Raw genomic sequence first — 17,960 nt, forward strand, 5'->3', positions numbered from 1 at the left:
AAATGAAATACTGAATAGAATTAAACCACCAACTGAATAACCGTAGCCTAAAAAACAACTAGTGTAGTCCAGAATTACCAATCTCTAATAGTTCAAATGCCAATACTGGAGAAACAACATATCCCAAGAAATGGAAACATAAAGGTTGTTGTGGCGCGCAACCCGATCCCACCAGACAACACATAATCCTCCCTTATTTTTTACAGCAATAGCATTAACAACAGAGATAATGTATATAAATATATTGTAGCACGCAACCCGATCCTACGATATATCAATATCAGTATCACAGTTCACCCTTATTTCATCATACCAATTCACCATTATTCCACCTATTGTAGCGTGCAACTCGATCCCACCATATAAAATATATTCAATTTTATTCCACCATTTCAATCCACCATTATTACACTTGATGCGGCGTGCAGCCCGATCCCACCATATCAGAACTAAATACTCAAAAGACAACAACCTCATTAGTTCAACCACAAGCCTTTACAATCAATAAATATTAAACTAAACCAAAAGGGACTTGTACAGTAAAGAAATCTACACGATTAATACTAAACAGCAAGACCAATCCAGCAATTGCCAATTTGAAGGTACAAGTAAGTCAATTTTAACAAATGGAGTCATGAAACTATGGAAGAACTAACATCATAAACAAGAGAGAATATTGAATAACAAGTAGCAGTTAAGAATGGAAAGCATAAAGAGCATATAACAGTTAAGACAGGAATGGAGATAATCAAGGATAAAGCGGTAAATCAGGGAATACAAATAATTCAGCGGTGTATAAGCACTTGTCACCTTGAATATACACCGCTCACATGGAATTCACATAACACATAGCCTGAGGGTTCCTAACTCACTCAAGTCAAGGTTAGACACAACACTTACCTCACTTCACGGTCAATTCAAAGTTCTACTGGGGCCTTTCACCTAGAATTAGCCTCCAACCACTCGTATCTAGCCACAATTAACTCAATAATATCAAATATTGATAAAGGAATCAATTAGAAGGCATAAATTTAGAATCCGCTAACTTTTCCCTAAAAATGTCAAAAACCGACCCCGGGCCCCCTTGGTCAAAACTCGAGGTTCTGACCAAAATCTATCTACCCATTCACCCCCGAGCCCAATTATATAATTAGTTTTGAAATCTGACCCCAAATTGAGGTCTAAATCCCAATTTGCAAAAAAACCCCAATACTTCCGAAATCCCTAGTTTTCTACCATGAAAGAACAAAGATTAGGGCTAGGAATTTAATGGGTGATGTTAGAAATGGAAAAGAATCAGTTAAAGAGTACAAACCTATGAATAGGTGTTAAGTTTTCCCTTCAAAATCGTACCTAGGCCGAGCTCTAATGGAGAGTTTATAAGAAAATGGAAGAATCCCGTTTTTGAAATATTAAAAGATCTGGGCGTCAGGCCTTCTTCGCGTTCGCAAAGGGCCTGACGCGTTCGCAATATGCAGCAGCCCAAATCGTTTTTGCGTTCGCGAGTCTTCCTTCGCGTTCACGAATTCTGCTCCCCCTGGACTTCGCGTTCGCGAGCCAGTGCTCGCGTTCGCGTAAAAGGACGAGTGTCCCCTCCCCCAGTTCCCTTAATCTTCGCGTTAGCGAGAAGCTGACCACGTTCCAGAAGGGTAAGCTCCCCTATTGCTTCGTCTTCACGACCTAGCTACCGCATTTGCATAGAAAAAAATCACCCTACCCTATTTTACCCTTTGCGTTTGCGACAGTACCTTCGCGAACGCGGAGAAGAAAACACTAGATGACAGTTGAAGCCTAAAACTAGATATTTCTAAGTTCAAAACATCTCGTAGCCTATCTCAAACTCACCCAAGCCCTCGGGGCTCCAAACCAAGCATATAAACAAGTCCTAAAATAACATCCAAACTTGCTCGCACGATCAAATCGCTAAAAAAACACCTAGAACTATGAATTGAACACGAAATCGAATGAAATTTTCAAGAAAGCTTTAAAACTTCTATTTTCACAACTGGACATCTGAATCACATCAAACCAACTCTGTTTCTTACCAAATTTTACAGACAAGTCTTAAATATCATAATGGACCTATATCGTGCTCTAAAACCAAAATACGGACCCGATATTAATGAGACCAAATATTGTCACGACCCTAAAACTGATCCGATCGTGATGGCGCCTATCGTGTAACTAGGCCAGCCGACACAAACCCAACACCAACTAGAAAATCATAAGAAACCATTTTAAGTCATTAATTAAATAAAATGGCATAATAAGTTTAAACAAGCAGTGCGGAAATATAACACAAGCCCGACATAGGGGTGTCACTAATCATGAGCAACTACAAACTCATCTAGGAACAAGAAAATACAATCTGAGCAAGATAGGAAAGAGAAGCACAGGGCTACGAACGCCAAACAGCTACCTAGTAAACTCCGAAGACCTTCTGGAAGACTGATCAGCACTCACTATCGCGTCCCGAGACTCCTGGATCTGCACTCCTGGATCAGCACACAAGGTGCATGGAGTAATGTGAGTACGCCAACTTAGTAAGTAATAAAAGTAAAAGCAGTTGAGCAGTAAGAAAATAGGTAATTCCACGTCACAACACTACATCAAAATAGTATATGTCCAGAACAATACAGTAAAATAATTAACTCGTAAAAACAACTCAGTACAGTAAAAACCTTTTAAAACATCTTTCAATAGTTTCAAACGAGTGATGAAAACAATGAGTACAAGGATAGAAACGTAAACAGCCCCTCGGGCGAAATATGTACCATAAACCGCCCCTCGGGCAAAATATCAATAGAACTAGCCCCTCGGGCTACCTCACAATCACTCGTAATCAGCCCCTTGGGCAATATCACATCACTCACACTGGGTACCCGCGGTCACTGGGGGTGTTCAGACTCTGTAGGGGCTCCTACATCCCAAGAGCTTTCACAAGCCATCCCGTGGCATAATAAATCAGGCCCTCGGCCTCTCATATATCACAAATCAGTATAACCTGCTACGACATGCAACTCAATTCCATGATATCCTCACAACACAAGCCCTCGGCCTCACTCAATCAGAACTCACTCAAGCCCCTCGAGCTATCAATAAAATAGGTACTCAGCTCAAAATATCATTTATAAAAATCAAAAAGAGTAAATAATAACTGAGTTAAGAAATCAGTGAGGCATAGCATGACTGAGTGTAAATGTTAAACCAAAAACAGTGAGGAAACAGTAATAAAAAGCCCCTTAGGGTCCAAACAGTCAGCACAAGGCCCAAACACGGCATTCAGCACCAAACATAGTAATACTTTCCAAAATATAACAATATCAAACAGTTCCAATTAAATACGCGACTTAATAGTCGTACGGGATGAACCAAGTCACAATCCCTAATGGTGTACGACCTCACGCTCGTCATCTAGCGTGTGTGTCACCTTAAAATAGCACAACGATGTGAAATCCGGGGTTTCATACCCTCAGGACAATATTTACAATCATTACTTACCTCAAACTGGTCCAAACTCTAGCCCGCGATGCCTTTGCCTCTCGAATCTGCCTCAACTCACCCTGAATCTAACCAAAATCAGAATCATAACATCCAAATAGGCTAAAAGGAACAAAGCCTACGCGAAAATAATCAAATTTACTCTAAAATCCCGAAATTGGCCAAACCCGACCCCCGGGCCCACGTCTCAGAATCCAATAAAAATCACAAAACTGGAAAACCCATTAGGTCAAGAGTCTACCCATATCAAATTCATCAAAATCCGATGTCAAAAGGTCATCCGAATCCCAAAAATTCATTCTCCAATTTTTCTTCCATTTTCCCCCAATGTTTACCCCAAATTCTCAAATTAAATGATACGATTCAAGACATAATTATGGAATTTAGCCCAAAACAAATGAAAAACACTTACCCCCAATCACTCCTATGAAAATCCTCTCTAAATATACCTTCTTCCTAGCTCTCTAATGGTTTTTTTGAAAATATGAACTAAAACCTCGTTTTTGAACTTATAGATTCTGCCTAGACGCTTCCTTCTTCGCGAACGCGGTCAAAGCCTCACGTTCGCGAAGCACAAAAATCACCGCTCAATTATTCCTCTTTCGCGAACGCGACTTCCTCGCGAAGCTTCAGCTGCCCAAGCCTTCGATAACGCGACCATACCTACGCGAACGTGATTCACAAACTCCTAGGGTCGCAGCTGCTCCATATTTCCCTACGCGAACGCGAATGTGACCCCTCTCATGCATTTGAGATTCACAGGAATCCAAACCTACGCGAACACGACCCCAACTCGCGAACACGAAGAAACTTTTCTCCCCTAGACCCAACTCTTCTTCGCGAATGCGGACAATCTTCGCTAATGCGAAGAACAAATTTTTCTGCAACAAAAACCAGCAAAATCTGCAACTCTCCAAAACCAAGAATTTGTCCGTTAACCACCCGAAACTCACCTGAGACTCTCTGGACCTCAACCAAACATGAAAACACATCCCATAACATCATTCAAACTTGTTCCAAACTTCAAAAAACTCAAAACAACAAATCAACCTTGGATTCAAGCCTAAGAACTTAAAAACTTTCAAATTCCACAAACGATCAAAAAGTCTATCAAATCTGACCCGAATGACCTGAAATTTTGCACACACGTCAAAATGACACAACGGACCTACTCTAATTTTTGGAATTCCATTCCAACCCCAATATCAAATTTTCACTGCCGACCGGAAAATGCCAAATTTCCAATTTCGCCAATTCAAGCCTAAATCTATCATGAACCTCCAAAATATATTCTGATCACGTTCCTAAGTCCCAAATCACCTAACAAAGCTATCCGAACCATCGAAATTCAAATCCTAGACCTTTTTCACATAATTTAACATCGGGTTGACTTTTCAAACTTAAGCTCTCTCAAAATATAAAGAAACAAAAATGGGGGAAACAGAGCAGTAACTCATGAAACAACTGGCCGGGTCGTTACACCCCCCTCCCCCTTAAACAAATGTTCGTCCTCAAACGAGTCAAGAAACATACCTGAATCCTCAAATAGGTGAGGATATCTACTCTGTATCTCCCGCTCGGTCTCCCAGGTAGCCTCCTCCATGAGCTGACCTCTCCACTGCACTTTCACTCAAGCTATATCCTTTGATGTCAACTTTCGAACCCGACGCTCCAAAATGGCCACTGGCTCCATACCATAAGTCAAATCACCATCTAACTTGATAGCTTATATGAGTCCACCAAACTCTAGATCCCCTGGTCCTCTATGAGTTTCTACTGAGAATACTTTTGAAGCAGTAAGTAAAAGAGACACGGGATTTTTACGTGGAAAAATCCCACTCAAGGGGACAAAAACCATGACATACACTTGTAGGCTTTCAACTTCACTAACTTGTAATATCACTATTACAAGCCACTTTGTAATGACTCTATTACAAATACTTCAACTTAACTAACTTGTGATACTCTTACCACAAGCCACTTTGTCACTCTCTAGTTACAAAGACTTTAACTTATAACTAACTCCAGTCACAATACAAACTTAGAGGGTTTGTGATTTTTGGGTTTCCTAAATCACAACTTCTAAGAAAGCAAGATAGGAGTTACAATGAAGAACAAATAACAAGATTACAGCTCAACTACGGATACACATAGACTCATTGTGAAACTGATCCTTTAGTGGAGTTGTTTTCTTGTTCTTGACACACTTGTGACTTCAATGTTGGATGAACACTTTACTGCTTGAGAGAATATCACTAAATGCTCAAGTGAATATTTTGTGCCTTGCACCAGGTTGTTATACTACCAAAGACAACACGATGGTGATGTCAATTCTTGGTACACGCTTATTCCTAATGAGAAGTGACTACCGCACTATCTGCTGCACTATCGCGTGTACAGTTGCAGACAGTCACTTTCTGCATAGAGTCACTTTTTGCATTTGCGTTCCAGCTGTTGTTGAGTTGTACTTCTGTTAGAGAATACTAAGGGATCAGGTCCGTGTTGTGTTCCTCTTTGTAGTAGTTTATTTGTTGGAGATCAGACTGGACTTTGTTCATTTGAGATGTGTACCAAGTGAGTCAGGTTCTCTATCTGGTTCTTAACAATAAATTTATTAGATAATCAAAACATAAGAACCATAAGGCAAAGACATTGAAAACCCAACAATTTCCCCCTTTTTGATGATGACAAACTTAGGCTTTGATAGTATTTGTTTAGAGCAGAAATAACCAGATGAGGTACCAGGAACTTCACAAGTTCCCCCTGACCTTTTGCTTTTGATTCCCCCTTAATCAGATCCCCTGTTACCTTTTGCTTTTGATCCCTTATTGATAATATATACCTATTCACAAGTTCCCCTGACCTTTTGCTTTTGATCCCCCATTGACAATACATACACTTACAATCATAGTGCATATATAACACCTACTATCTACTATCTATATTTCCCCCTTTTGGCATTATTAAAAAATACACAAGCAGGAAAACAACATAAAGAAGTCTAACACAGCCAACTCATGCCACATATGTGCACACAACATGACAGAAAAGAGAAGTCAAAGGAAAACAGCATTGTACAGGCAGAAAGAGGAACTGTTTCATTGATATTAACAATGGACTAAGCAAAACAGGAGCAGTAATGGTGAATTACAGCATGCCATTAGCAGAAAGGACAAACAAAAATAGAAACAGCAGCTACAAAACATCATAACAGAGGACACCGGTCACTAGGGGGTATCTAAGAGGCATTAGAAGAGGAAGACTAGGAAAGAGAAGCAGCAAGGGTTTTGAGAACCAGGTCCAGTCGGGCATTTGCAGACAGTTGTTCCTCAAGCAGTTTTCCACGAAGCTTATCATTTTCCTTTGTCAGGCGGGCAACTTCTTCATTAACAGAACTGGGTCCTTTAACCGCTTGACTGAGCTGAGTTTCTAGTATGGCATTTTGAGCCCTCAGCCTTCTGATCTCTTCAGAAGCTGCATTTTGAGCATTGATAAGCTGAGAAATGGTCGAGATGCTTCCACCAACCCTTTCTATACACTCACATTCTTCCAGAGTGGTTTTAGAGAAGGTTTGCTTGTGTGTGCCCACTCTGGGATTACCCAAGGGGACCTTGTAAAATTTAAACACATGAGTGAGGAAAAAGCCATATGGTAGCCCATGATTCCCACCTTTAAAGTTTGCCACCTTTTGCATATGATCTATCATGATTGCTGGAAGATTGATTAGGACAAACTCATCAAGAGCCTTTATTATGACCAGATCAGATTTTGTAGCAATAGACCGCCTATCAGAATGAGGTAAGAGCACCTTATTAACCAGTTCAAAGAGAAGCTGATACTTAGGAAGTAATACCTTCTTATGCACATGTTCCCCCTGCTGAATAGCTTGCTCTTTCATGATAGCTCTCCTAAAGTTGACACCACAGACACCTTTGACTAAGGACATTCCTTCACATGGAATTTGGAGAACCTTCCCCAATGCTGAAGTGTCAAGTACAATGTCTACTCCATTTACTAGCACACATATGTGATCCCCCTCAATAGTGAAGAGAGATGCATAGAAATTTTGTACTGCATCTTCGTACACCAAAGGCATGTTCCCCTGAAACAAGTGCTCCCATTGCTGAAATTCCACTATCTACAGAATTTGCCTCATACCAGCCATCTCTGAAATTGCTGGATCAAATGTACGACCCCACAAGACTTTCTAAGTTCTTAATCTCTCCTGCCAAAGACCACTATCAGTGGTCATGGTCTTCAGAGAACCAGGTTCCCCTATAGTTTCCCGTTTTTATTTTCTAGATCCTTCAACAGACTTCCCTTTTCAACTTACTAGCCCCACATTATCATCTTCAGACATAGCTTGCTCAACTACACTCTTCTTAGACTTACTTCTACCCTTCACGGATGCTCCACTTTGGTTCTCAATAGCTTCATCGGAAGCTTCATCCACAGACTTCTAGGTTTTTATAGATCGTTCTACTAAGGAATCGGGTTCCTTCAGAGCATCTTTGTCAACCTCACCTACTAGAATGCTCTTTTCAGTAACAAATTCCCCTTGATTCATCAACCTCTTCTTCCTTGTCTTGACACTTCTCCTACTTTTCTGCAATGTAGACTCGAACCCCTCTTTCTGCTGCAACCTGATAGGGGGTGACTTGGAAGAGGATTCTAAGGACTTAGGATAGTCAAGAGGTTTAGGAGTAGATTTATCTGGAAGAGAATCAGGTCCTCCAGCAGGTTTTTCTAGGATAGTTTCATGGATTAGAGACTCGAAGAGTACCATGGTTCTTTCATCACCTAGGAATGGAGTTTCTTCTCCTTGATACTCAGACAAAAGATAGGTTCTTTCATTCAATAGACTTTTAACAGCGATAGCCATGATATTGTGTGCTGCTTCCTTTTATGGTGACACTGTGAGAGTCACTGAGTCCAAAAGGGAGGAGTTCAGATACTGATCAGTATCATCCTTAGAGTCCTCTAACACCTGAGAGGTGACCCTTTCTGAGTGTTCTTTGGTGAGATCAGATGAATGAGAAGACATGGGGTTTTCAACACATGGAAAGGAGACAGAGTTTGACAGAAAAGGAAAAACAATAGGAAATAAGGAGGAAACAGGTATGGGTGCAGTAGTATTGGAAAGAGTGGAAGAGTGAATTTCTAGAGATGACTTTAAGGATGATAGGGAAGTGGGAGTGGTGTTGATGGTGGGAGAAGGAAGTGATCGTTCGATTGCCATTATAGGAGGATTTGATAGGGAAGTTAACTGAAAAAAGAGATGAGGAGAGGATCATAGAGATACAAAAGAGATGAAGGTTCATGACTTGCTGTGGGAGAGAAAAAGAATTTTATGAGAAGAAGTGCTAATGATGAGAAGAGAGAGAAACGGGTTCTGAACAGTCCTAAAAACAGCGGTAGGTTTGTGGGAAAACGTTATCGTGCAGAGGAGATGAAGGGATTTGAAAGACAAGACATGATATGCAGATTTTGAAAAGTCGGATGATGTGGTAGTTGAATTAATTTTATTAACCCTTTTTGAGAAAGCATGCAAAATAACACATTACTACTAACCTGTGGTACAGGAACCTGATGCCTGAACAGTTTTTAAAAAGATTTTAGCAGCTCTTCTTTCACAATTCATAATTGTACATTTAGCTTCTATGATCGTCATGCGTATTTATCTGCATAGGTATCGATGTGAGTTAGGCTTGGCTAGAAACAGTTTAGCTTATTTGTCACGACCCAAACTGGAGGGCCATGACTAGAACCCGACCATACTTGTCGAGCACCAACGTACATTTCATCTAACCTTCATTATTATCTTTTAGGGCTGACGAGATCAATATAAATGGTAGACCTGGATCATGGACAACCAGCAATAAAATATGACGGCATGAACATACATAGCAGGGGATGACCAGACAATCAAGAAACTACATATAAGGTATGAGCTACCACGCTACAAAGAAAGACTATATAACAAAAACCAGCCGACAAGGCATACCAAACTATACATGAGTCGACACTTGTCTAGGAGCCTCTAAATGAACATAAGTGCTGCAACATAGCCGGAACAGGGCTCCGACATACCCATAATGTCTATAACAAAAATGCATACCAAGACCAAGGCAAGTTCGGAGAAGGGATCTCGCCAATCACCGCTGAACTGGACAGCCTACTGTGGTGGGGGAGCTACACCTACCTGTCTATCGGGACCTGCAGCACGACATGCAGCGTCCACAAATAAAAGGACGTCAGTACGAATAAAGTACTGAGTATGTAAGGCAGGGAACCATATATACGATCAGTAATGTAAGCAAGGATAGAGAATATATAACCTGTAACATCTTAGTACCTCTGAGGGCTACTGACATGAAATGCATGATACATATGTATAAATACATAAATGTTTAAAACATTCGCCTCTATGGGCATCATCATCATCATATCGTACCCGGCCATAATAGGCTCAGTAAAAAACATACCCGGCAATCATAAGGCTCGGTAGAATCGTACCCGGCCACGTGAAGCTCGGTAAAACCCAACAGATCAGTGGTTGCACAATAGGTGTCGTACCCGGCCAACTATAGCGTGGCTCGGTAGAGTAAAATAGATACATATATATAATGCATGCTCGACTCATGGAATCACATTCTAAACCTTTCGGAGTGACGTAAGGTCGGTATCCTCTATACACGTTATTAGGACTAACTCTTCACTATGAACCTTATAAGAATCAGGAAGTACCAACAACATTGATAACATAAGAATAAGAGAAGCAACATTAACATCAATCGTTCCATAAGAGGGAATACAATGTAAGTACTGCTAGCTTCTAAGAGTAGAGTATCTTGGAAGCTCGTTCATTACATTATGTACAATCGAAGTCGTGCAAAAGAAGGAAAGGGATAGCCTCATATACCTTGTATATACTGCCCCAATCTCAAGCTATGCAATTGTCAAAACTCCTTAGTCTACAATAAGTGAAACGATACTATCGTTATCATTTAAGCGTCATAACTATTATGTATCGACCACAACCTATTTTACGATGAAACGGACAGCACCTCCCCTATTTATATGACTTCACACCATTCAAAACAGTCACCAAACAGCCCAAACAACATCAATAATAAACATATTGAGCCTCCCAAAATAGTCCACGCATAGCCTAATCACTCCATACATACGAAGACCACCGTAGTCGTGTCAAACGACCCGGAAATGTTACAAAAAACTATCATCCCACAACCCAACATATATATGGTGTTTCTCCACACCCTTCCTCCTCCAAAACTCCACAAAATAGTAGTAAAATACGCTGTCCAACAGCAACGCAAAACAGTCCACAAAACAATAACATTACTACCAAGCCTTTCGATATATATTTCACAAGTTCTAGCTTCAATGGCTTAGCCGCAACTTGGATAATCTTACATACATATAGAGTAAGAGGTTCCTTACCTTTATACAGAAAGAAAAACTCCAATTTGACCTTAAATTTCCATGAAATATCCCTCCAATGCTGCCACAACAACAAAAAAGCGAAACTAGCGATCAATTAGTATTTTTCGGCACTAGAATCACTTTAGAAGGCTTGAAATCGCCTAGGATTGATATTAAGAACATGAGGGAGTAATTACAGAACATAAACCCTTTAAAACAACCTCCCACATGAGCTGGAACGACACAAAAATGAGCAATAACAAGAAGAACAAGAGACTTACTAGCGCCACGGAATTTCCGACACTTGATTTGTGTTGTTTGCCCTTTTTTGGGTCTTAAATCTTGAGAGAACCTTGAGAGGATGTCCCTAGGGTTCTAATGTCTGAAAATAGTGATAAGAAATGACTTAAAACGGGTTAGAGGCATCCTATATAGGTCCAAATATCTTAAACCGCCTTAGTGGGGCCCATAGAGAGGTGTTTGGCGCAGTCTCGCAAAAATGCGAATATCTCTCTACTCCGAGATTGTATCGATGAACGATTTAATGCGTTGGAAACTAGACCGCGGATCTTTAATTTGGTTGGTAGATCACCTCGTAATTCCTTGTAAATTAGGAGAAAAGATTAGAAACATTTGACCTAATGTTTAAGTAAAATTATGAACCTAAGTTGAGACAACTTTTGTCGACTTTTGTTTCATAGCTCGTTTGACTTCAAGACTTATGATACGGATATTATATGATTAAAATACCTTAATACATGACCTCTTGAGTGTATTAAGCACCGCTAGATTTACCTGAAAATACGAGTTACAACATCCTTGATTCATTTAACTTCTAATACTTGTTAATTACCCTTATACACTCTTGTATCACTTAAGACCAATAGGATTAACTTCTTATCATCTCAAAGATAATTTCTTCTTGGATTTATGTTAACTAATATATGGCATGAACTAACATATGTGGATATGGGTTGTAACACCCTCCCCCCCTTAGGAACATTCGTCCTCGAATGTAAGGGTTCATGGGGAGTTTAAATCATCGTGGATTCCAATGGAAATTTCCGATCAATTTTCCCCTATAAAATGGTCACTAGCAAAACTTGCAAGCAATTAAGCCCAACATATGGCTTCACAAGGCTACCCAAAGCATTATGCATATTTACATTATCTACATATCACCATTTTGTATTAAGGAGGAGTATTCTCAAATTATTGCTTACCTCATAGAGTCGTTTCACCTTCCAATGTATCCTGTCTTCCACCAGCATCCTTGTTATCTTCATTCTGGAATAGGTAAGGGTATTTAGACTTCATCTCCTCTTCTACTTCCAATGTCATTTCTTCCATATTTTTGTTCCTCCACAATACTTTGACGGAAGCTACATCTTTTGTTCTCAGCTTGCGGACTTGTCGATCTAATATCGCCACTGGCACTTCTTCATATGATAGGTCCTCTGTAACTTGTACATCTTTGATAGGGATGACTCGAGAAGGGTCTCCAATACATTTCCTCAACATAGATACATGGAATACCGGGTGGACAAATTCCAATTCGGATGGCAATTCTAACTCATAAGCAACCTGTCCAATCCGTCGAAGAATTTTATATGGCCCGATATACCTTGGACTCAGCTTACCTTTCTTCCCAAAATGCATAATAACCTTCATTGGTGAGATCCTTAGGAAATCCCAATCACCAACCTCAAACTCCAGATCACGACGTCGGACATCGGAATAAGATTTTGCCTGCTTTGTGCCATCCTCAATCGCTCCTGTATCACTTTCACCTTCTCAATAGCTTGGTGAATCAAATCTGGCCCATATAATTCTATTTCACCGACTTTGAACCATCCAACTAGTGATCTACATCTTCTCCTGTATAGTGCCTCGTATGGGGCCATTTTAATACTGGAATGGTAGCTATTATTGTAGGCAAATTCTATGAGTGGAAGATGGTCATCCCAATTTCCCTTAAAATCTAGAACACATGCTCGTAGCATATCTTCCAGTGTCTGAATGGTACGTTCAGCCTGTTCGTCAGTCTACGGATGAAATGCAGTGTTGAGATTCACTTGTGTGCCTAAACCCTTCGGAAAAGACCTCCAAAAGTTAGCTGTAAATTGAGCTCCTCAGTCTGATATAATAGATACTGGTACACCATGAAGCCTAACAATCTCCTTGATATATAACTTCGCATAATCTTTAGCCGTGTAAGTTGTCTTAACTGGCAGAAAATGGACACATTTTGTAAGTCGATCAATTATCACCCAGATGGAGTCAAACTTATGATAAGAGCGAGGTAATCCAATAATGAAGTCCATATTAATCACCTCCTATTTCCAGGTCGGAATCTCTATATTCTGAAGCAATCCACCGGGTTTCTGATGTTCTATCTTTACTTGTTGACAATTGGGACACTGGGCTATAAATTCTGCAATAGACTTCTTCATGTTATCCCACCACTACTGCTCCATGACATCATGATACATTTTTGTCGAGCCGGGATGGATGGAATATCGGGATTGATGAATCTCATTCATAATCTTCTCTCGCAACCCTGCCACATTAGGCACACATAATCAGCCCTGGTATCTCAGTGCCCCATCTCTTCTGATCTCAAAAGCCATACTTTTACACTGTTGAATGCTCTCTCTTAATCATACTAAGATAGGATCTTCATATTGTCGTGCTTTTACCTAGGCTACCAAAGATGATTCTGATGTATTCTGTACAGTAACACCTTCGTCATCAGAGTCTAACAATCTGATTCTCATATTGGCTAGCTGATGAAGCTCTTTAGTCAACCCCTATCTACCTGCCTCAGTATGTACTAAGCTTCCCATTGATTTACGGCTGAGAGTGTCTGCCACAACATTGGCTTTACCGGGATGATACAATATCTCGACGTCGTAGTCTTTCAATAATTCAAGCCACCTACGCTGCCTCAAATTCAACTCTTTCTGCTTGAAGATGTATTGTAAACTCTTGTGATATGTGTAGATGTCAACATGGACGCCGTATAAGTAGTGCCGCCATATCTTCAAAGCATATATTACTGCAGCCAATTCCAAATTATGGGTTGGATAATTCTTTTCATGCTTCTTCAATTGTCTTGATGCATAAGCAACCACCTTCCCACGCTGCATCAATACGCACCCCAAACCTTTACCTGAGGCATCACAATATACCATATAACCTTCTGTTCCTTCAGGAAGAGTGAGCACTGGTGCGGATGTCAATCGATTCTTCAGCTCCTGAAAACTAGGTTCACAAGTGTCAGACCACTGGAACTTGGTAGCTTTCTGTGTTAACTTAGTCAATGGTGATGACATAGAGGAAAACCCTTCCACAAACTGCCTATAATATCCTGCTAGCCCTAGGAAGCTACGGACTTCTGATGGTGTTGTAGGTCTCGGCCAATTCTTTACTGCATCGATCTTCTGAGTGTCGACACTAATACTCTCGTCAGATATCACATGGCCAAGGACCGCTACTGAGTTCAGCCAAAATTCACATTTGGAGAGCTTAGCATATAACTTATGATCCTGAAGCGTCTGTAATACTATCCGCAAGTGGCCCGCATGTTCCGCCTCCGAACGAGAATATACTAGAATGTCATCAATGAATACAATCATGAACACATCAAGATAGGGCCTAAATATAGTATTCATGAGATCCATTAAAGCTGCTGGGGAATTTGTTAGCCCGAACGACATCACCAAGAACTCAAAGTGCCCGTATCTTGTCCGGAAGGCCGTCTTTGGAATATCCTTCTCCTTAACCCTCACCTGATGATACCCTGAACGTAAATCAATCTTGGAGAAATACTTGGCACCCTGGAGTTGGTCAAACAGGTCATCAATTCTTGGAAGTGGATACTTGTTCTTTATAGTAGACTTATTCAACTGTTGATAGTCGATACACATCAGTAACGACCCGTCTTTCTTCCGTACGAATAGGACTGGCGCACCCCAAGGTGAGGTGCTAGGCCTAATGAAGCCCTTATCCAGCAAGTCCTTCAACTGCACCTTCAACTATCGCAACTCTGTCGGGGCCATTCTGTATGGAGGGATAGAGATCGGTTGAGTGTTAGGCAACACATCAATGCTAAACTCAATCTCCCTTTCAGGAGGAAGGCTTGGGAGTTCATCTGGGAAAACATCTAGAAATTTGTTGACCACGGGGATTGATTGTAGAGTAGGCGGCTTCGCCTCCGCATCCCTAACGTGAACGAGATGATAAATGTAACCTTTTGAGATCATTTTCCTTGCCTTAAGATAGGAAATAAACCTACCTTTCGGTGTAGCAATGTTCCCTTTCCATTCAATGACGGGTTCACCCGAAAATTGGAACCTAACCATCTTCGTACGGCAGTCAACATTTGCATAGCATGAGGCCAACCAGTCCATTCACATTATCACATCAAAATCAACCATTTCTAACTCAAATAAATTTGCCGAGGTTTGACGACTACAAATCATCACAGTGCAACCTCTATATACCCTTCTAGCAATCACAGAATCTCCTATCGGAGTAGATACCGCAAGGGGTTTACTTATCAATTCAGGTTCAATGCCAAACTTATTAGCCACAAAGGGTGTAACATATGATAATGTAGATCCCGGATCAATCAGCGCATATACATCATAAGAAAACACAGATATAATACCTGTAACAACATCTGGAGACGACTCGAGATCATGTCGACCTACTAGAGCATAGGTTCGATTTTGAGCACCACTCAAACTCGGCACTGCACCTCTACCCCGTGCTGGAGGTCGAACTGATGAGGAAGAACCAGACACAGATCCAGTTGGCTGAGCCATACCATCACCCCCTCTGTTAGGACAATCCCGCATCATATGGCCAGGCTGTCCGCACGAATAGCATGCATCAGAACCTCGACGGCACAGTCCAAAGTGGGCTTTGCCGCACTGATCACAATGTGGTGTTGGGGGTCTCATCTGACTAGTATCCCTGTGATATTGCGAGCCAGATGCCCGCGAACTCTAACCTGGACCAGAATAGGATCGATCATATCAAGGCCTCTGAAACTGTGGAGGAGCACTAGCTATAGGTGGCGCCGAACTCCTCGAAAACTATGGCCTGATGCTGCCTCTGAAGTCATCAGAATACCCTGCAAATCTCGCCCTCTTCTGCTGGCCCCTATCCTGCTCCCTAACTGCCCTCTGTTGGCGCTTACGATCCTTTAGGGTCTGGGCATAAACTTGAATACGGGAAATATCCATGCCCTCCACCAAGGAGGTTGTCGTACACTCATTTATCAGATGTGGTCCCAACCCATTCATGAACATATGCACCCTATCACTCATCTCGGCCACCATATGGGGAGCATACCTTGCCAAAGAATCAAACTGCATATTGTACTCTCGCACACTCATATTACCTTGTCTAAGGCTCAAGAACTTATCAGCTCTAGCTCGTCGTATCTCAACTGGCAAGTAGTGGCGAAGAAAGGCCTCAGAAAATTCCTTCCACACAGCTGGAGGAGCGTTCGGACCCTTGGCTCTCTCCCAACTATCATACCAGAGAACCGCTAAATCCCGTAGCCGATAAGAAGCCAACTCTACTGCCTCTGTATCACTAACATGCATAACCCGAAGTGTACGATGAACTTTGTCAATAAAAGTCTACAGGTCCTCCTTAGGGTCTGATCCGGTAAACACTGGAGGGTCTAAATTAATAAAATCACGAACTCTCGTACTAACTGGTTTCTCAGCAGCACCTGTATTCTGCCTCTGAGCCTGAGCAGCTACCAAGCTAGTCAATAACTGCAAAGCACTCCGCATATCCTGGTCTATAGTGCTAGACGGAGGAACTGGAGGTGCTGGGTGCCTCCTAATATCCTCTGGAGGAGACGGGGTAGATGAGGTATGAGACGGCATCTCACTCTGAGCCTCACTTTGGCCTGCTCTAGCTTGGGGCACCTGACGGGTACCCTCTCCCGCAGTTGTATCAAGCCTTCTACTAATTGTTTGCTTCCTAGTCGAAGGCATCGCTGAAAGAAAACAAGGGGAATATTAGAGACAAACACTTACGATTCAACTCTACGCACGATCTATATTCAGGAAGAAGGTAACAACCCTAGATGTCATATAGCCTCCTAATTATAAATGTGGCACGCTACACATCCATAATCAAGACTCTACTAGACATGTCTCATAGACAATCCCTAGGACAGACTTGCTTTGATACCAAGTTTGTCATGACCCAAACTGGAGGGCCATGACTAGCACCCGACCATGCTTGTCGAGCACCAACGTACATTTCATCTAACCTTCATTATTATCTTTTAGGGCTGACGAGATCAATATAAATGGTAGACCTGGATCATGGACAACCAACAATAAAACATGACGGCATGAACATACATAGCAGGGGATGACCAGACAATCAAGAAACTACATATAAGGTATGAGCTACCACGCTACCATGAAAGACTATATAACAAAAACCAGCCGACAAGTCATACCAAACTATACATGAGTCGACACTTGTCTATGAGCCTCTAAATGAACATAAGTGCTGCAACATAGCCGGAACAGGGCCTAGACATACCCATAATGTCTATACCAAAAATGCATACCAAGACCAAGGCAAGTCCGGAGAAGGGATCTCGCCAATAACTGCTGAACTGGACAGCCTACTGGGTGGGGGAGCTGCACCTGCCTGTCTATCAGGACCTGCAGCACGACATGCAGTGTCCACAAATAAAAGGACGTCAGTACGAATAAAGTACTGAATATGTAAGGCAGGGAACCATAAATACGATCAGTAATGTAAGCAAGGATAGAGAATATACAACCTGTAACATCTTAGTACCTCTGAGGGCTACTGACATGAAATGCATGATACATATGTATAAATACATAAACCTCTAAAACATTCGCCTCTGTGGGCATCATCATCATCATATCGTACCCGGCCATAATAGGCTAGGTAAAAAATGTACCCGGCCATCATAAGGCTCGGTAGAATCGTACCCGGCC

Source organism: Nicotiana tabacum, chromosome 6 (genome assembly GCF_000715075.1).
Source record: "Nicotiana tabacum cultivar K326 chromosome 6, ASM71507v2, whole genome shotgun sequence".
In the NCBI taxonomy this organism is placed as follows: Eukaryota; Viridiplantae; Streptophyta; class Magnoliopsida; order Solanales; family Solanaceae; genus Nicotiana; species Nicotiana tabacum.